The 20,138-nt window shown below is 46.5% G+C and overlaps 1 protein-coding gene and 1 long non-coding RNA gene across 6 annotated transcripts in view; one reads left to right on the top strand and one right to left on the bottom strand.

The window, feature by feature from the left end:
• Positions 1-20,138, bottom strand: part of BCL2 (BCL2 apoptosis regulator) — a 168,535-nt gene that overhangs the window by 24,705 nt on the left and 123,692 nt on the right. The gene's annotated exons all lie outside the window — the stretch shown is intronic.
• LOC103675850 lies at positions 1,373-15,744 on the top strand. 4 transcript variants are annotated; one of them, XR_571926.2, is made up of 4 exons: positions 1,385-3,967; positions 4,132-4,189; positions 12,853-12,985; positions 14,448-15,744. It is a non-coding gene; the product is annotated as an uncharacterized LOC103675850 (long non-coding RNA). The 4 variants fall into 4 exon arrangements; XR_005835377.1 differs by having other exon boundaries at positions 1,373-4,189; positions 13,229-15,744; XR_005835376.1 differs by having other exon boundaries at positions 1,379-4,189; positions 14,444-15,744.

Below are 20,138 nucleotides of genomic sequence, written 5' to 3'. Positions count from 1 at the left end.
AAACACTGGCTTTCTGTTATAGGAAGGTTTTCAGTGGAGCACTGAGCCCTTGGATAAATGAGCTAGGGAGCAGAGTTAAAGGGGCCCGTTGGCTAAATCTCAAGGCCAGGCTCCTTCACAGGAAGGAGTGAAGCGGGTAGCGGCTCCTGACATATATAATCTACAGCAGCTGGCAGGACAGCTTTGGATGACATTCTGAAAAACACGAATTCAGAACCGCAAGTAGGGGCTTGGGTAGGAGATACTGAGACCCTGATCAAAACAGTCTTTACTCAGTGGCCAACCTGCAAAACATCTCCTTCGGGTTCCAACCGCCTTTTACAGCTTACAAGAGACTCACTAACAAATAGTTATAAATATACATCAAGGAGTTTGTTTATCTAACTAAGAGAAAACAATGTTCAGCTTCTTTAGAAACGTGTATTTGACACCAAACCGAGGTAACTGTTATGGGACCAGAAACGGAGCACACCATACTGAGCCTGGTGTTTTGATGTGGTCATTATTCGCTAAGCAGAGCCGCCACTTGGCAACAACACTCCGTGTATGCCCAATTCTAGGTACTTGAAAATTTAAAAACAGATGTCTTCCAAGAGATTCTAAAATTAAAGATTTTTTTTCATTAATTGGTAAGAACCTTCCCCAAATTCATCCACATGCCTGACATTGTGCTGTTAAGTGAAATCAGAAGGGATTGTGATGATGAAATCTATTCTTTAATTTTTCTAGCATTTGGGCACAGGGCTTTGTGTTAAATTAGCCAACCCGTCTATCGGCAGAGTGCCGTCCTGAAATGTTCTTACTACTAAATAATGAAGTGAAAAGTATTCCCAGGAGACAAAAGAATAAGAATTCATGGGCCTGCCCTCAGCACCTACTAGAGGTTCCTTTCTTACCTGAAGATGTAATTACTTGGGTTTGGGGAAATTAGAGAATACCCATTAGAGCAGGATGGTGGACTAGCGAGGTGACAAGGCCTCACTGTGTCTTCAATTTTGGTATTTTCTACCTATTGGACAATGGCTCCTTTGGCAGATAATGTAAGAGGCTGGAATATCCATACGACTTCATCTCTCTCTCACCCGAGAAATGACCTCCCTCGGCCTCTGATTCTGTGCCTCCTCCTTCCACCCCTCTTGGATGAAGCCTAATGGAGGGAAAGGAGCAAGAGCACTCAGATGGGCTCGAACCTGGACTCTGCACATTACCAGCTGCATCAATGAGTTGGATGAGTTACCTGTTCTTTCTTTCTTTCCCGGGAATGTTTCAATCTAACTCATGTGAGATGAGGTCTTAAACTCTTTGAGCCTCCAATTCTTAATTCATAAAACATGGAATGTAAGACTCTAGTTCTACAGTCATCACTAGGATAAGGGACCTCTGTGAAGCACTCAGCACAGGGGCTGGCATCCATCCAGTAATTGCGATTTCCTTCCACTCCTCTCTTGTCTTTCCATTTAACTGTCCGAGATCTCGCTGTCCTTTTCACAGGGACTTTCCTTATAAGGAGGTGGCAGGAAATGCACACATGCAAACAGCAATGTGCAAAGTCTGAAGCTAGTAAATTTCTCTTTTCAGGGCTTGATGTTTTTTGTTTTGTTTTGTTTTTAAAGATTTTATTTATTTATTCGACAGAGACAGAGACAGCCAGCGAGAGAGGGAACACAAGCAGGGGGAGTGGGAGAGGAAGAAGCAGGCTCCTAGCGGAGGAGCCCGATGTGGGGCTCGATCCCAGAACGCCGGGATCACGCCCTGAGCCGAAGGCAGACGCCCGACCGCTGCGCCACCCGGGCGCCCCAGGGCTTGGTGTTTTTGATCTTAGGATCTTATTGCCTAGCATCATTAGTCAAGGTGATTCTTAAAAAAAAAAAAATCTCAAACTAGACCCGATGCCTTTGAGTGGTCTGCTACAAGCCCAGGAGCAGAGTTCTAGAGTCAGTAGAAGCTACTGCCTCCAGATCTCAGTGCAGAAAGGCCAGCCTGGTCCTCATCAGGCAACAGAAAGAACATCTAACTGTACTAAGTCATGAGGTCCCCACCTGGAATGCTCCACGCAGGCTGGATACTTCAAAAAGCCAATGGAAGATCCAGAGGAAGACAGAGAGCTGGTATAGTCAAGAGGAGAGGAGCCTTCCACAGGACAATGATGTTTACAAACCAGATGTGGCCCTGGAAAGGGGCAGCCTGACTGTGGAAGCTGGGGATATTCATGAACTCTCAATGGTACAGAAAGGAAGAAAATTTCTTCATCACATCCCTGAACCTCCCAACCATGGGTCAGTCTGTCAACCCGGAGTAGGTAGCTTTAGGGACACAAGTAATGCAGTGCTATTCTGCGCATGGGGAGGGACTTAGGGAAGACCTCATTCTCTTCCTTGATTTCAGCTACAACTTTGCTAAGGGCCCTTTATGCCGATGGTGGCCCAATGAGCCATCCAACCCTAATCCAGAACCAATGTATCCACATATACATCAGGTACCTCAAATCCAACACACTCATTAAGGGAACTCCTTAAGCCTTCCCCAAATCTGCCTCTAAAACCCCAGTCAGTCCCTGGGCAGCCTTCCACCTAATGGGAAGCCCAGAAGTGATTCCCAACTTCTCCCGCTCCCCTCCCTACCCATACCTGTCACTGCCTTCTCTGCTACACGATGGCTCCTCTTCCCAGTCTCTGATGCCAGATCCCTTCACCTTGCTGCATTGTTCCTCATCTGCTTACACCACCCTGTGTCCCTCCAGCCTGCCCTCAGCCCTGCTGCTGGGGGTTCCTCTTAAACCACAAACGATCTCTCTCATTCAAATGCCCCAAGCGACTCCCCATTACCCAGGGAGTGAACTGGCCCTGTCCCACGCCTCCAGCCCCACCCAGCTCATGCCTTAAACTCCATGGAACTATGGGCAGCATCAGCCCAAACTGCATACCTCCAGCTGATCCCGGCTCCCACCACATCCTCGGGCCTCTCAACAATCTGTTCACACATTACCTCCTCCATGAAGCCCTTCCTGACTAAGTCCCATCACCTCCCCACCATACCCAACTCTGCTTACTACCAGGCTCACTGCTACAGCCGACTCCTTCCCCTCCAGGGTGGCACGGTCCGCCCTTCATCTCATTCTTGTCGGGCTCTCACGGTGCCTGACACCTGGTAGAAGCTGTGAGTTTGGGGAGTGACTAAATAAAGGAATCAAAATTAAAACAAGTTCAACAGCACAATCCACAAAGACTGTGCCGTGCTCAAGAAAGGCGGACCTACTACGTGTTAGAGGAGAATCGAGGGGGTGGGTGGGACTGATAGCCATAGGGTGTGTGGTAGAATCTAGAATGTCGACTTGGATTTCCAAGTCTACTATTTCCTAGCTTTAAGATCTTGGCCAAGATGTCTAATGCCTTTGAATCTCAGTTATTCATCCGTAAAGATGAGGGGGTGATGGCATTGGCTGCGAGGCTGGGGTGAGGGTGCATCCAAGGGGACACAGCCAGGCCTACTCCATCAGTCCATGGACCTGGACACGGACTCCGGCAACAGTGCTGGCCTGGGGCCTGGGGGAAACAGCAGGGGTCAGAGCACACAGCTCCCGCCTCAGGGGATGGCCAGTCGGCTGAACGAGGCAAAACAGCCTTGTTTGAAAGGTTGAGAAACCACACAGCAAGTCAGGAACAATCAGATGAGTCACCAGACGGAACATGATCTGTGGCCAGATTGGCGCGGGATGTGCGGTGCGCTGGGTGGGGGGAGCATTGTCCCTGGTCGAGGGTGTGGAGGGAGGCTGGTGGAGGAGGAGGGTCTCAGAGCACCAACTTGTCGGGACGGAAGCCAAAGGGTGCTCTGCCGTCTAGGTGATGGGATGGTTCCCAGGTTGGGTTTGTTGCTTTAGGCTCTGTCAGCTGCTCTCTGCTGCCCCCTGTTGGTGTGTAGAGGGAAGAGTAGGACTGTGGCTGAGATGGAGAGAGGGAGAGATTAGCAGGTGAGGTGGTGGGGGTTAAAAATGCAGCAACTGGGGGTAGGTGGTGGAGGTGGGGAAGAGAGGCGGGCCCGTGGGCGTTGCCAGCAACCCTCTCCTCCTTTTTTCCCTGGAGCGCTGGTCACACCCCCTCTCTTCTGCCCCCTCCCCTCATTTTCTCTTTGCAGGTCAGAAGCTCATCCTCTGTTTCCCAGGACCCCAGTATGGACCACTGGTGTGGCTAAGGTAAGGTGCACTTAGCATTCTTGGGACTTCCCTTCTCACTGTCTTGCCTGAGGGCATTTCTCAAGGCCAGAAACCACTTTATTCCTGAATGCCCAGTAAATATTTATGAAGTTTGTGGAGAAGAAAAGAGAAAGAAAAGAAAAAGAAAAAAGGCTGAGGGGGCAGAAGACAGGGAGGGGCAGAGAAGTGAAGGAAGCTATAGTTAACACAGCCATAGTTATCCAGCAGCAGGGGGGGCAGTGGATTGTCCCTTGGGGGAAAAACTGCAAATAACTTTTCCCATTTGCCCCAACCCAGTGCTTTCAACTTAGAAAAATATGACCAGCTTTAGGACTTAGATCAGTTGACATTTTGGGCTACGTAATTCTCTCTTGGAGGAGGGCATCCTAGGACGTTTTGCAGCATCTGTGGCCTCTACCCACTAAATTCACATAAAAACTCCTGCCTAGCTGGAACAACCAAAAATGTCTCCAGGCCCTGCCAACTGACCGACTGTCCTCCGGGAAGGCAAACTCACCCCTGGTGAGAAGCCCCACCTTAGGGGATTGGTAGGCCCGCCCCAAATGCCCAGAGCTCTCCTTCCATCCACTCACCCTCACCTGAGCACAGCAAGAAAGCCGAGTGCCCACCTGCCCCGCCACTTCGCATTCACAGAAACAGAAACAGAGGCTTCCTTCAGAGGCCCATGTCCTCTCTTGCTCTGCTCAGTAACTACAAACTGGTGGATTTCATAACCTCACAGGGGCTCTGCACCCAGAGTCCTGACTTTCTGGCCAACCAGAGATTCAGGTAAAAGGGTTTGCCCAGAGGCAGCTCTGGGGTGAAGGTGCAAACATGGGAGACTCTGCTCTCCAGTTTCTCCTCCGTCTCCTCTCCTCTGAGCCGGGTGCTCAGTAAGAAAAGGTCACAGCAGCTACTTATGTGAACATGAACCCGGGGCCACCCTCCTTCAAATTCAGATGGCAAGTTCTGGAGTTAAATAAGAAAGACTTTGCACAAATAAACAATTAAGTTAATTGTGGTTCTGACATTTCCCCCCCCCCTCAGAAATTAAGTACCCAAATGGCTTTAGGCTTCCAGGCTGCGCCTCAGCCCAGAAAAAACCAGAATGCAAGGAGCTGAAGGAATGGGTTCCAAGTCCCTTTATTTTTTAAGCAAGGAAATGGGAGTCCCAAAGATGTGAAATGCCAGCCAGTACAGAAGCCAGGACCGGACACATCACCTAACCTTATTTAAGACAAAGTTCCCAACACTCCCCTCTATCCAGCCAGGCGGGAGGAACATGGTCTTCAGGAGGGCAGTCCCAGATGGTATCCTCAGAGTGTGTGTCACCAAGTCATGTCTGTACCTCAAGACACGGCTTATCTCATGGAAGCCCTTTGCCTGGGGCTGGTTTGTAAAACCATGCAAGGGGCAACCAAACAGAGTCCCTTAGAGGGTACCCGTACAGGGCTCTGTGACGTGGTTTTCAGTGAAAATTCGTATTAGCTCTTTTCAGCTTTAAGCTTAAACTCCAGCTGGTTTTATCTTCTCTCACTTATTATATTCTAACTCTGTGCATGGTGTAAAGGCCACACCTGTGTTTATATGCTATATGCCATCAAAATACCGTGAAGAGAACACTATGTGGTCTCTATCAGAAGATCAAAAAAGAAGGGGAGAGGCAGGCTTTGCTCCGAGGTTGGGGCCATTTCGTCCTTCTCGAACACTGCAACAGGTCTGTGTTCACTGCGGCTACCAACAGTTTACTTCTGGGTGAAGCACACACTGTTTACGGACAGAGAAACAAACAGGCACCTGTCCGGTTTCAGGGTGACTAGGGAGTTTCCAATCTGGATATGACAAAACTTTTACCCTGTACCCAAACATTCTTTTCTTTTATTTTTAAAGCCAAAATTAGAAAGAAAACAAACATATAGAGGGCTCAGTGTAGAGGAAAAAGAAACTCAAAAAAGTCAAGACCTTTCATAAGAAAAGCTCCGACTGGGTCTAAACTCACCTGGCCTAGAATCTAGGGTTCCTTTCAGGAGGGAACAGGCTCTGTGTCCCAGCGGCCTGAGAGGCTGGCTGTCCTCAGAGTCTCCAGGTAGGAGGTCTCTCCAGTTTCCCACGCTGGAGGAGTGGGTTGTGAGGATGTTGGGGGAGAGAGGAAGTCAGAGAGAGAGTTGCTGGAGGAGTATTTTTCTTGTCTAACCTAGCGGTGCCTTGAGGTGTAATTAATAAGTAACCACCAAGAGCAACTCTGCAGTGGAGGCCTTAGCCCACCGCCTGTGTGTCTATCTGTCTGTCTGTCTGCCAGTGCAGAAAGAACCTGATACTATTTACCTGGCCACCCAGTGACCTGACCCTAGCAGGGGCTCTGCTAATTAGCATAGGCCTTCAACGCCCAGCCTTGGGATTGGCTGTCACACATTCCCCACATTCCAAGCATCAGTCTGTGCTGGGCCCTCCCAGCCCCCCACGCAGCCTGCCAGCCAGTCGCAGGAGCACATGATTGCCCTCCCACCTACTCGTTCCACGCTGGCCCTGTCCACCTGGGGGCACGTGGAACCCCAGCCTGTCCCAGCACCAGAATCCAAGGCCTACAACCTTATCTTCAAAAAGGCATCTTCTGAAGCCATATGGGGAAAAAAAGCATTTTGCTTTAAAATGAGCTGGCATTGCACTGACTTGAAAACAGGTCAGTCGGCTTCAGTTAAGCCAGGCTGTAACTGGAACTGATCACGTACATTAACACGAAATGCCAACAGATATTTATACAGCTGCCTGTCTGCCCCCCATACAGTGGCAAGTCATTAGTTCATGGGAGATTCATCCGTTTATAAAAGATACTGGATAAGTTAGGTATTTTAAATCATGTGAATATGGATTTCTGCTTGGTGCATCTACTTTAAAACCCAGTATCAATATGAGGCCCTTTTCCCCCAAGCACTGCAAATCAAGTTTTCGTCCCTCGGCTATGTCCAGGCAGCCCCATGCTCTAGACAGCTGGGATCATGCTTAAGTAAACCAGAGGCAGGGCTGGGCAGAGTGATTTTCACTAAACTCACAAAAACACAACTGAAAGAGAACTATTCTTAAGAAAGACTCATGTACCATAAAAGGGGAATTTCCAGAAGCCTCTGATATTAGCAATTTGCCCTTCCATTCCCTTCCTCTCTAGTTTCAAGATGAGATGATGACAAAAGAAAGACTTTCAGAAAAAAAAAAAAAAAAAAACCATGAAACTCTGTATACAAACGTGTATATGGACACAGTGTAACTTGTGGGAATTTCCACACCTGCTCTGATTCGCCATGAAGAGGAGGAAAAGCAAGGGTACCTTTGCCCCCACTCGCCCACATTCAGACATAATCATTAACTCAGTTTTCTTGCTTTAAAATAAATATCACGACTTATGGAGTACAAGTTTTCTTTTTCTTATGGGGCAAAAGTAGTTTTTCCAAAGTAGGTTCCGAAGTGGATGTTTTTAGAAGCAGAGGGAGCTGGGAATTTTCTCAAAACTAGCACAAGTATGGATGTTTCTCCTTTCGCTTTCCAGTTTTACATAGGCATTTAAGGCCAACACGCGCTGGCTAATTTCAGTAGAACGTTCCAGAGGGAGGGAAAGCACTCCGTCTCAGGGGGTGAGTGGACATTTATTGGGCATTCGCTTCTTGCATGCCTGGGATATTAGGTATTGTGGGGGAGTCATATTCAGGAAATAGAAGACAAAATCCAATTGAACAGGGAAATGAGCCAAACAAAAATGGACATAAAGATTAAAAAAAAAAAAAGCCCACATATGAAAACACAGACGCATGCACATAACCAGCTGTGGAGTCTGTAAGCTGGGCCTAACCTGCTCACCTTGCAAAGATTTCCCATGTGGTGGGGATTGCCCACATACACGCATTTTTTAGTTTCTGCCTGCGGACCCTTATGTTTCTAGATCTCCTTAAATGGGGTCATTTACATTGCACCCACTTGTTACTTTTTTCTAAACTCAAGCCGCTTTATTATTCTAAAAATTCCCATTGAGGTGTAATTTACATACAGCAAAACGAACGCATTTTCTGTGTACCCTTTGATGAACTTTGGCAAAAGCATACACTCCTGGAACCTGGAACATACTCCCCTATCAGGATATGGAGCATTTCCATCCTCCCAGAAAGATCCCTTGAAGCCACTTTGTTTTTAAATTATTTGCATCTGAATGTTTTTGCGTGGAAATTATCAAAGCCAAATGTGTGGGAAGAAAGGCTAATCATCCATCATCTCCTACAAACACAGGTAGTAAAGGTTCTGAAGACGGTGCAGGAGGGGGCCTGCGCAGGCCCGTCTGCCTGGGATGGGCGCTTTTACTAAGTGCCAAGGGGCTTTTCAGGGACAGGCGCGCAGGGCCCTCTCAGCAATCCGGATGGCGCTAGAGCATGTCACACATTGCATGGGTTTTTCTGGTTTTGTTCTTTAGGCATAGGGGTTTATGTGTTTAGAAAGAGGGAAGTTGAGGCTGGGTAGTCAAATCTACCATAGTCTCAAAGGAGCAAATGGTCTCCGATTAGGAGGGTGCAAGCAAGCTCGGCTCAGAGCACAACACTCCTTTCCAAAATTCTGTTGCAACATCATCAGAGGGCGTTCACATGACCAGGCAAATTAGAAATTTTCTTAACATTTCCTGTTTCCCAAATTTCAGAGACCAGCAGGGAATGTCTGGCCCAGAGTAAGGGACAGTGCTTTGACATAGTGTTGCCCTGCTGGCCTGTCAAAGGGGGGAGGGGCTGGCCTGGGAGCAAAACAAAGGCCCCACGTACTTCCTTTGGAGTGGGAGCGGGGGTACCCTTGCTCCAGTGAACCGAACTGGCAGACGGACCAGGAGTGGAAGGCCAGGTCCCTCTACTCTTCTGGGCGTTCGTTTCTCATGTGAGGCTGAGCTACTTCATGGACATTCAGATTGTAGATCTTCAAAGCAAACACTGAACGAAAAAACATTCTAAAATATTATGCAGGAAGTAGTTTTTTTTTTTTTAAATCACTTTTCCAAAATGGTACCCTGAGGTAATCCTTTCTTAAATCCCCCAGCAATCAAAACAATGTGGTTGCAAAAGTTTACAACTTTAAAACCTTTCAAAGGTCACCTCCCTGCCTCACACCCTCTCGCATAAGAGCATAACGGATATTTTGAGTCACATGTATTGTTCTTTGTTCATTTGCATTTGGTGAAATCCCTCTTTTGGACCAATTTAGTAAGCGCTGCCTTGGGCTCCCTTGGTGATTGTTCTCTTGTCTTGTATATATATTTTTTATGTCAAAAAAATGTAGACCCCTTCTGTCACTTCTACTTTCTTTTTGCTCAAATGGTTTTTCCATCTTGCTTGGGCTGGAATTTCTTCTCCTTCACAGCAGACTAAGCCCTTCAAGGCTCCGATGAAGTCCCTGTCCTTCATGATGCTCTCAGACCTTTCTCTCCTTGGCTTCTCCCTACCAGACCTCTTGTGGAAGGGGCATACCTTTCCATACTTCAGGCTCCCTTGGTGTGGTCTCCACCACTAGACCGAGTTACTGAAGAGTTCCAGGGTCATTACAAAGCGAGTTCGTAAAAGAAAGATAGGCTACCTCAAAAATTTATCCTAAGCACCTACTGCCCCAGCACAGGGATTTCTACCAATAGAGATTCTCCAAATACAACGTATGGCCAAGAGCTCTGAGGCCGGGCCGGCACCCCTTCCTCGCAGCAGATGCACCGTGCACGCCAGCTGTCACGGGAGGCCTGAGTGCCTTATGAGGCTGCCTGCTCCCTCCCCCGGCTCCGTGTGTAAGCCAACGATGCTGGCTTTTAGAAACATATTTCTTGCTCTATGAATAATTTAAACGTGAGTCATGCTCAGTTTCACCAGCCGGTACATGTGACCCACAGTGCTGGTTAAGTGTATCTATAGATGTGTAAACCAAAGCGGTTCTTAGAACACAGATTTCCCCCTCCCACGTGCTGTTTATTTCCCTTCACTTCGCAGGGCTGAGCGATATGATACAGATGAGCTGCTGGGTACTGCCTGCTCCTTACTCAGGCCTGGGATGGGCCCCCGCAGAGGGAACAAAGCTCAGCATCCAGTGAGAGAAAATAAAAGGTCCCAAGGAGGAAAAGAGTCAGGCGAATGACCTAATAAACTTACTTTGTATTACTAGACTATCAAGAAGCTCTGAGAAAGACCCATAAAAATCTAATACGATGAAGATCCACATAAACAAAAACTGCTCTGAGTTCTGCTTCTTTCTGTCCTTGTACATTTTAGACCTAAAGAAGTACAGCTCGCTCTCTCTCTCTCTCTCTCTCTCTCACACACACACACACACACACACACACACACACACGCATGCACACGACCCATTGTATCTGCATTTCTAAAACAGAAAAACATTCCTGGGACCTGCTGTGGTCTGACTTGATAACTCACACATATTAACATGTTTTTATTTCTCCAGCTTGTAGTTATTCTTCTATCACTGGAGAAGGTGCAAGGCCCAGCTCAGGGACATGACTGTTGCAGGAAGGACGTCGGGTGACACAGCTGCCAAGCACTCTAGATAGTGTTTCCTACCTCCTCTCACTTCCTTTTTTCTATTAAACCAAACCTAAAAACTCCTTTGCCTGCTATCTTCCCATGGACATCTCCTCCACTTCTGCAATACTTCATTATGTCTGCTGTCCGGTCTTATTTTGCTACTGGTTATATAATAGTCATGCCTCTCCAGGTTGATGACAAGTTCTCTGAGGTGGGGAAGGAAGAATTTTACCCTGCTATCACCACAGCACCTAGCCCACAGCAATGGGCAAATCGAACTTCCAGATCAAAAGAAATAATATTATTTTATTTTTGCCCAAAAAGGATAATAGGCAAGGTTTGCCTCATTTTTAGCCCTCTGTTAACATGCCGGCTGAAAGGCAGATTTTCCCACTCATCCTAGTCGGAAGCTGTGTGGAGAGGAATAAATGCACGGACTCTTCAACAAAAGGACAAATACAGGCCATCAGAGGCACTTATGTGGCACCATGAACAAGCATTGATTTAAGCACTGAACAAATATCAATTCACTTGAACTTCATATCGACCCAAGGAAGCAGGCAGTGTTACCATCCCCACTTCCCACACGAGGAGACAGAGTAGATAGTTAATAGTTAGAAAGGGCCGAGCTGGATTCAAACACAGGCCACGTGGGTGCTCTGTGCTCCCAGGGGCTCTGCGGTATTCCTGTTCCAGCTGTGTGCTTCTGCAGCCGGTCCTCTACACGGATACCTGGTTGCACTCACCTGTACTAGAAACCACCGTCACTCAAGTCCCACGTAAATAGAACTAATGATTAGATGCCATCTGCCAGGGAAACTTCAAAAAGAAGTATGGCAGTATGGGAGCCAAGTGAATAGCATCTTCTTTGAAGTGCAGGGATGCAACTCTACCAGTCCATCCTGGGGAACCTGCAAAATGGTGCTACCCATGCTCTGTGGAGATACCAGGTTCAAATCTCTGGACAACCTGGAGGTAAGGATCCCCTTCAGACCAATATTTTACTATATACCCTATAGAGTTTTCCCAAATCCCTAATTCCTCAACACACAGAAACTCAATACAGCCCAACTCATAGCCGCAGTTGGATTTGTTTACTGTGTTTTAAATACGATTCTCAAGCAAGCCCACACATGGCAGGCTTGAGAACTCCAGATTAGGTACAAGAAGAAAAACCTCATCCTGGTGGTCAAATCATGGCAGGAAATGATGCCACCAGCAATTATTCATGTATTAGCAGTTGCTTAAGTACCATAAGGCTTTTAGGGGAAAAGACTGGGAGGCAGTGGTTGGAAATGCAGCCCCATTATTAATGTAGTCAAGCTATTCAGCTGGATTCAATAAAGTAAAAAGCCCTGCCCAGACCAGTGTCTGTAGAAGATGCTAAGAGCTGTTTTGTTTTTTTTTTTAAATCTGGCTTTATTGAATCCAGGCTTTATACACAGCATTCCTTCTTCCTGAATGGCTGAAAAACCATCCCATGCATTTTAAGCCATTGGAGAGGAAGTGGACTTAAGTTGTATCAAGAAAGCACAGTTAGATTTAAGGGAGAGAACTTCATAATGTTCAAGGCAATCGAAACCTTGGTAGCCTTCTAGACACATTGTCAAGATAGGCTGTGAAATCCTCTTATCAATTCAGCTCAGGATAAAAACCATGACTGGGAGCCTACTGTGGGCCCAAGCCCACGTGGGTCCTGTGGGGACCCGAACATAGCAACGTGAACAAAATGTAACCCCAGCTCCTGAGGATCTCACCACCCAGGGAAGGAAGTGGGAGTTTGCACTGACTAGCACTGGCAGACGTGTTCCAGGTTGGATGAACATCATTTGGTATCTCTGTCTGTGTGTCTGTCCCTCTCTGCAGTCTTACTGCTGTCACTTTCCATGTCTTTGCCTCTTCATGTTTTAGGACTCTTTTGTCCCCATCTCCCAGACCCCAAGCTTCACACCTCTCTGGCCTGGGTAGCCCGCAGGCATCTTCTGTGTTTATCCCTCCAACCACATCTTTGGCCAGCTGCTGCTGCTGCCTCCAGTCCCCTGCTCAGTGGCCCAATTCACACTGCTCAGCAATGCCAAGAGACCTTTCTGATCCCCATCTCTTCTGCATGGTTGGCTGCAGAACCTGACGAGAAGCCATGAGAGGAGTCTACTCTTTGGGAGAGGCCATCAGGAACATATGCATCCTATTCACCTTCTCAACAGTTCCTCAATACCAAGAGCCCAGATACAGAGGGCAAGTAAAGAATGATTCGGTAAGACTTTTTCCTCCAGGACTTTATGATCTAGTGAAGAAATAAAAAAGACCTCAGCCCAAGGGAAAGCACAAACAAACTATACGACAATGTTAAAAACAGCAATGACTCCCAGGAAGGGTCTAATTGGTCGAGTTATCATCGAAAATCAATGTCCCAAATGGGCAGAGTCCATGTGTCAGATAGCCTTACCGACTGTCCTGTCTACCTGTGAGCAAGTCTGTCATCTTTTTGTTAAACCAGGGACCTTAATCCAACATGGCTTATGGATGCGCTGGAGGCCCACAAGACACAACACCTGGCCCTTGGTGTGAGGAGCTGGTCACCCTTTGCAGAAAGGATCTGTGGCATGGTGGGCCCACAGGGCTTTATACACAGCCCAGTACAGTGCCCCAGAGAGAGACAGCTAACAGGATAAGAGGGACACCAGGAAGTGCTAAGGAAGAGAGAGACAGTTCCAAGGAAAGGAGAAGAATATTCTCTATAGGTGGAGAAACTTGGCCAAACCTTGGATTGGGCCTTGAAAGATGAGAGGATTTGGATCTGGGAAGGGATGGGGGAGTCACTCCAGACAGATGAGCTGCCAGGAGCTCTGGAGGGGCTGGGGTAATGCACGCATATCTTGCCTGGCTCAGGGACACAATCCTGGACATTGAAGGTCCCTAGGGAGTAATGTTCCTAGCATCATACTCTGTCCCTTCCCATTATCCTAAAATCCCCCTGAAGTCATGCCATGCCTGTAGCTCCCATTCCTTCCCATACCCTTCACACTGACCCCTCCAGGCTAGGACACTGGTGACACCTTTTTCCCAGGTCCCAGGACTTCCCGGCAAGCTGAATTGCCAGCGAGCCTTTGTCCATTTCCCTTAACCTCCCCTCATGGCATTGGGAGCTGGTGCTGTCACTCGCACACCTCTTGTCAGCCATTGTTCATCAACAGTAGAAAGAGAGCCAGACGAGACAGAACATACTCAGTGAAGGAACATACAGAAAGGACGCGCTGGCTGGGAACATTTGCATAAGCTACACTAATAGTCACTGACCCAGAAGATACCCTGCAGAGTGTCACACCAGCTTGCACTGGCCAAGACTATGTAATAGTACCCAGATCATGGAAAATGTATATATATAAACAATTAATTCAAATGAAATATATTTTGGGGGAAATAATTTCAAAGACAAATAGCATTATAATGAACTAGTGTTCTTAGAAAGGTGTCAAATAGAGATAAGTATTAACAAATCCTTCCAATCCTGGGCAGCTTATATAATCGTACTGACTTTGAGTGCAACAGTTTATGGAGGGGAAATGGGACATCAGATAGGTTAAGTCTGGGTGGGAAAACGTTAAGGATTGAAGCATTAGGAATGATGCACTCCTTAAAGGATCTGAATTTATACTGGTTGATCTACTTACCTCTCTTTCCCTCCTTTCCTTCCTCCCTCCCTTCCATGGAGCGAGGCACCGGGCTAGATGCTGAGATGACCACGAGAATAAGATACGATCCCCGCCGTATGAAGCTCATACTCCAGCCAGGGAGACCCAACAGCTCACAAATTCTCATGTTGCAACACAAGGAGGTGCCATGGTAGAGATACTGAGGAAAATGCTTCAGGAGCATAAAGGACGGTCGCATCTCTTTCAAATGGGTTTTAGTGGACTCCTCTGGCATATAATTCTATAATAAATATTTCTCGTGTGTCCCACTGCTTGGGATTTAACTATCTTTCATAGTTACCTTTTCTCCCTCTTTCTGTCTCTGTTTCCCTCTTTCTCTCCCTCTCCCTCATTTCCTTTCTTCACCCACAATCTATTAGCTCCTCTATCTATCTATCTATCTATCTATCTATCTATCTATCTATCTATCTATCTATCCATCCATCCATCCATCCATCCATCCATCCATCCATCCATCCATCCATCTATCATCTATCTCTGTCTGTCTGTGGAACATTTTAGATCATACAACCTTCTAAGGCAGGTTCCTCTTCTTGCTGCGGGGAAAGCCTAGCTACCAAAGATCATTTTGCCAAAGTGAAAGTTGACAAAGGGGTTTGCAGTTCCTTCTCTGCAGGTCTTAAAACACGATTGTTCTCATCTGGCTGCGATGGTTGGGTGGTCTTGCCTAAAGGCAGCAGGGCTGACCAGAGGACTTTTCAAGGGCTCGTGGACATCCTTGCTTCCTTCGTTGCCAAGAACCTGTAAGTCTCTTTGGATCCTGAGCAGCTGCTACCCTTTCAGTACCGGACCTGGCTGCCCAGGGCAAAAGCTGAGGTGAGGAATGGCAGCCCTGGAGGGTACATTTCCATGGTCTCAGAGGTCCTTGTTGCAGCTGGCTGCTGTTCTAAGAGACTGCCAACTCTGCACTGAGAATCACACCAGGGTTATAATCATCCATAACTGACATCAAGAGCCAAAAATCCATGAAATGCTTGAACTCAGAATTTTGTTATGTAGCTTGCATTTTCTAATGCCCTAAAGCTTCTGATCTGCTTCCAATTGGAGGGAAATATAAACAGCTCCGCTCACTGGTAAATTTGGCCTCTGTAGCATAAATTTCCAAAGGTTCCCTCATGTTCTGTTGAGTAAAAAGTCCTCATGGAATGTCAAGGCTTTTTAGATGGTCTGCACATCCGTGGGAAGAAGAAAGGTAATCCGAGGATGGTTATCTAGAAACACTGCTGACCAATGGTTACTGCGTTTTCTCTACTAGAACCCAGACCGAACAGCAGAATGTAAACACCATTTCACACACACTGAGCAGGCTCAGTGGTCATGAGTCTTTATTTTGGGGCCTTAACTATCTTTGATTAGAGCTGCTTACTGACCGACAAGCAGTGACTCAAGAGGCCTGATTCTGAGGTTCTGGTTTGCCTTCTTGGATTCTTGAAGTCTGAGAAGGGCTTCACAAGTCTGCAGGCATAGGCCGGCACCCAGTAAAGTCTAGTGACACTCATTCCCTAACTGATTCCGTGGAGGGCTTCTCTGAAGCTATCAGAACCAACTAGCACTTGTTTTCCAAATTAAATGCAGACAAGAGTTGCATTTTCTTTTTGGGATAGATATCAGTGGACATCATCAAGGTAATTTCAATCCTCTTTTAAATTTTATCTTTGGGGAGAGCAGAGATTATCTGTTCTCTATTCTTTCACATTTTTCAATGTAAACTAATATAATTGATCACCATATTATGATTCTAATCACCTGAGAGGAAGCCTGACATGGAGGCTGAGAGCACAAATGGGGCTGATCCTGGCTCAGGCACACACTAAGGCATGATCTTGGGTAAGGTGCTAAATGTGTCTCTGTGCCTCAGTTTTCTCATCTGTAAAGTGGGATAAGGACAGGACCTACCTCATTCAGTCCTTGTGAGGATTAAATGAGTTATTACATGTAACATGCTTAAAGTAGTACCCGGAACATAGTAAGTACTCTGTGTTAGCTATTAGTATTATTATCAAGAATGAATAAATCACAGAGCTAATCAAAACCAAGCAGATGAGGCAGCATCTAGGAACCTGGGATGCAGTAATACAGCAAAGAGCTGGAATGGTGCCTGGGCATAGTAAGTGCTTGCTGTTCGCAATTCGTACCTTGGGCACGTGGGCCCTGCTTTTATTTTGAATTATTGTTTACGACCTTCACTTACCCTTGCAGAACTCTACAGAAGCATGTTACATGTTGCTTCCTCTCTGCCACCTTTGGTAACCAGGGAGAAAATGCCCAGACCCCAGACCCACGTCGGAGGGAACCCTCCACTAACAAAAAGTTTAGTTCTGGTGTAAAAAGTGTCATCAGTTCTTCTCTTTGTTTTTATTCCTGAAAGAAAGTGGCACACCCAGGATCAAGAAAAATTCTGCTGCAGCCTGTATGTTACAGGCTCACCGTTATAACCCATGAATGCCAAAAACACCAATTCTGCCTGAACATTTTGGGTGTTATTTGTTTAAACATGTTTGTTTTCTTAGTGAAGCTAAAAATATTTTCCCGTGGTGTTTCTGAAAGGACATTTAGACTAAAATAAAAATAAAAATAAATGACATGTTTAAAAAGTTATATTCATCAGACCTAGGACAGAGTACAGAAAACGGGTGGAGGAAGTGAATGCTAGGACCTGTGTAGTAGTTTTCTTATTTTGGTTGCTCTAAATAGATGTGGAAAAACAAATTGAAAGAAAAAGTCTATCTCCACCCTGTACAAGTGAGGAATGAAAAAGCATTTACTTGTATTGGAGTTAAGCTTCGAAATAAATTAATACACGTCCATATAATAATTTTTCCTGTTATGATATGTCAAACCCTGTTCCTATGAACTATAATAATTACATGAAACTGCTTTTTTGTACCAGACCTTTTTATCATTGGGTACAGTCTTGACAAAACGAGCAGAGAAATTTCAGGGAGTGGTGATTATAAAGAAATATTTATGGTAGAACATTGACTATAATAAAATTTGATTTGCAGTTTCTTTTTGAGTGAGAAAAACACAGTGAGAATCTTAGCAAATAAAGGGACATTAGACCCAGGGTTTTCTCCCATGGATAACAGAAATCCTTTATTAGGAAATTTCAGCTTTGGGGAATCCATTATTCCCTCAAAATATCATGCTAAATTTCCTGTGTTTGTGAATTTTTCTGGGAAGAAGGCACATAGCTTTAATTTAATTCTCAAAAAGACATAGATATGAATATTTATTAATACACACCCATTTAATTTTGTGGAATTCCATTAAGAACCACAGAGCACACCCCCTTTTAAAAATGTTTATTGTCTGCTATCTCACTGAAGAGGTCATGGCAGAACCACAAATCAAAGTTAAGGGAGACCTTGACATTCAACAGAAGCCTGCCACATTAAGTCCACAGTCACCTTCCTCAAATATAATCTTCATTCAAAAGACCGACATGAGCGGTCCTTTGGTCACTTTCCAAGGCTCAAACACGTTTCATTCCCTAGAACTTCAGGAAGCCAAGTCATCAGCACCCATGGAAAATACTGCGTAAGAATGTTTAAGCTTCCATGTTGCAATCATTCTCCTTTGTTGAGCCTTGAAGGATAGAAGCTAATTTGAAGATTCTTCATTTGTCAGCTGATGAAAAAAATGTATATAAGGAATGTATTCTAAGTTTGACTTGGAAAAGGCAGCCAGGCAAATGCCATGGTGAAAGGAGCTAACAGTGTCCTACTCTGTGTGCAAACTCACACAAATTATTTCTAGGAGTCATATTCAAAGTATTTAAAAGCCAGCACGGTATGCACCTGGGCCATCCCAGGTGAATTCCAGCCCTGGTTAGTTTATTTGAGGTCCCTAATGGTGCTAGACCTGGTTTGCCAATGGGTTTAAGAAGAAACTCAAAGGTGAGGATGCTCAGCTCAGAGAAGTTGAGAGGTGGCCAGAATCAGCTGGAGACCAAAACACTAGGATGAGATTCGAAGCAGATTCTCTGACCCTCCTCCCACTCTGCAGGTGCCCAGAAATGTTCTCAGGGAGCCCAGCTTGCCTGGAGCCCATGCCACAGGGGACAATGGAGCTATTGGGACCAGTCAACAGTCTACCAACTTAGACACACCTTTAGAGCCTGTGGTACAGGTGACCGCTGCTCTCAACCTTTCGGTGGGGCTTGTACCTCTCAGAGCAGAGTGAACTGGGGCTGGTCAGTGGCACCAGCTTCGCCAGGATCTTCAAAGCCTGAAACGTGGGAAGCACTCATACCAGAGATGTGACTTAGGATGATGGGAAGGGAGGTGACAGCTGTGGATGGCACTTTCAAGGAAAGGTAAAGCTAAAAAATGATCTCGGCTCCAACTATGGACACAGACATTTGGTTGTGTACCCTCCCAGACGAGCCATTCAGTTTGCTCCTGTCAGCATTCTGCATGGTCCACTGACAGGATATTCCTTTATGAGGATGGGGAGCAGTGGTGAGAACAGAATTGAGTGTTTAGAGAACCCTAGTGATAAAATTCTAGCAGACTAATCAGTATTTTCCATAAAGATGAGACCCAGCCTGAGAAAGGTGGGTCTCTCATCCCTTCTTCACACCTTTCGGACACTAGAGAACCACTGAGTATGTGAGGGAGGCTTAGGGGGCCCACGTGGGTGGTCAGGCCCCTGGGGACCAGGGTTCTAGAACCTTCCTGCTGTTGGCTCATAACAGGAACTTTGTCTGCCTCGCAGTGTCCAGCGTGAGGAAGAGCTTGCTCAGGAAATGTTTGCTGATTGAGTGAGTAAATGAATAAGTGAAATAATGAATGGATGAGTTAGTGAATGAGTGAGTGAGTGAGTGGTAGGTATGTACAAGGACAGGAATACTCAGACTTCGGTCGATTGCTGGAACCCCTCAGATAGAAGGGACCAAACAACTTTCCTAAGGGCGGGTGAAGTGCTAACTATTCAGCTGTACCTTTGCATATCGCCTCTAATTCAGCTCTCCACAAAATGAGGACTAGCACATGAACACGTGACCAAAAAATTCCAAAACACCTAACCTGGGGCGTGTGATTGCAGGCAGAGGCCCTGTCCGTGGCAGTATACCAGAGGATCCCCTTGCAGTCCTCTGAGTGCCCACCCTGAGCCCTCCATGCTGTCCACTCAGCCTGGAAAGCTCTGTCTTCGTCCTCCCTGCCTTCCTCAATAGCCCACCTAGGAGACCACAGACAAGTTCCATGTGGCCCCACAGGCCCTCCTCACCACATTTCTGTCCTCCACCTCCCCAGGCATTTGTTGAAGGCTGCCTTGGACTGGAATCTTTGCTTACATTTCAAACTGGATATTGACCTCTCCAGTGTCAGAGAACCTAGCACCAGGCTTGACAGGTGGCTATTTGTGGATGAGTAACAAAGACATTATGGCAAGTTCGGCTTTTCCCTTCAAGTGTTTTGGCATTTATGTTTCTAATGACCCTCAAGAAACAGAGCCTTGGACTCTGGGGTAAGATGTGGTGGTGGCTTGAGGAGGGCTGGAGCAGCCTAAGGAGTTAGGCTTGCAAGCTGACCTGTGCAGACTGACAATTCACCAGGGAGGGGCTGGTGGGCGGCGCTTGCCGCATGCTCTCCCTATCTCCAGGAGGAGACGAGGGTAGAGAATTAACTCACTCATCCTTCTCCAAAGAACAGCACCACCGAGCCAGCTTCTCGGGGATGCGCACACCGC

Source organism: Ursus maritimus, unplaced genomic scaffold (genome assembly GCF_017311325.1).
Source record: "Ursus maritimus isolate PB19 unplaced genomic scaffold, ASM1731132v1 scaffold_18, whole genome shotgun sequence".
NCBI classification, from domain to species: Eukaryota; Metazoa; Chordata; class Mammalia; order Carnivora; family Ursidae; genus Ursus; species Ursus maritimus.
This window is presented reverse-complemented; position numbering and strand designations above follow the sequence as displayed.